Raw genomic sequence first — 1,274 nt, 5'->3', positions numbered from 1 at the left:
CGCCAAGGGTGACAAAGGCTGGGGTGCAACTGTGCGCAGTACTCCAGGTGTGGTCTTACCGACGCCCCTTCCAGTTGTAGCAGGACTCCCCGACTTTTATACTCTCTCCGCCTTGCAATAAAGGCCAGCATTCCATTTGCCCTCCTGATCACTTGCTGTACCTGCGCAAGGAGCAGGCGTGCGGCCCAGGGAGCAGTGTGGAGGCCGATGCAATGCGCAGCGCGAGCTGGTGTCAGAGGGCCACGGCAGTGAAGAGCGACGTCACCAAGGCCCAGCTCGGTGATTAGAGTGCGGGGCAGGTGCAGCAAGAGCGGCGAGAGATCGCGGAGCGACACGATCGGGGCCCAGGAGGGGCCAGGGACCCAGGGGGCAGCACGGGCCCAGCCCACACTGTGCGCTATGTGTGCGCGCACTGGGTCCGTGCAGCAGAGCTGGTCTCCAGTCGTCCTGGTCAACCCTTGCCACTGGACCAAGACCTCGCTCTGTCAAGCCCGTGTGGTGGCTGGTGTACAACGGCCAACCCCACGTTAAAAAAAATCCGCCCACAGGCATCTTCCGCCCTTCAGGATGCAGTTCGGGATCTGGAATATCAGGTCCTTCATTGAACGCTCATCCTTTTTTTTTTCCCGTGGAAGCAAGTCATCCTCGTTTGTAGTACAATGTGGATAAATGTGAGGTTATCCACTTTGGGGGCAAAAACACGAAGGCAGAATATTATCTGAATGGCGGCAGATCAGGAAAAGGGGGAGGTGTAACAAGACCTGGGTGTCATGGTGCATCAGTCATTGAAAGTTGGCATGCAGGTACAGCAGGCGGTGAAGAAGGCAAATGGCATGTTGGCCTTCATAGCGAGAGGATTTGAGTATAGGAGCAGGGAGGTCTTACTGCAGTTGTACAGGGCCTTAGTGAGGCCTCACCTGGAATATTGTGTTCAGTTTTGGTCTCCTAATCTGAGGAAGGACATAGAAACATAGAAAATAGGTGCAGGAGTAGGCCATTCGGTCCTTCGAGCCTGCACCACCATTCAATGAGTTCATGGCTGAACATGCAACTTCAGTACCCCATTCCTGCTTTCTCACCATGCCCCTTGATCCCCCCTAGTAGTAAGTGCTTGCTATTGAGGGAGTGCAGCGAAGGTTCACCAGACTGATTCCCGGGATGGCTGGACTGACATATGAGGAGAAACTGGATCAACTGGGCCTTCATACACTGGAGTTTAGAAGGATGAGAGAGGACCTCAGAGAAACGTATAAGATTCTGACGGGACTGGGCAG

The sequence above is a fragment of the Pristiophorus japonicus genome, unplaced genomic scaffold (genome assembly GCF_044704955.1).
Source record: "Pristiophorus japonicus isolate sPriJap1 unplaced genomic scaffold, sPriJap1.hap1 HAP1_SCAFFOLD_1590, whole genome shotgun sequence".
NCBI classification, from domain to species: domain Eukaryota; kingdom Metazoa; phylum Chordata; class Chondrichthyes; family Pristiophoridae; genus Pristiophorus; species Pristiophorus japonicus.
This window is presented reverse-complemented; position numbering follows the sequence as displayed.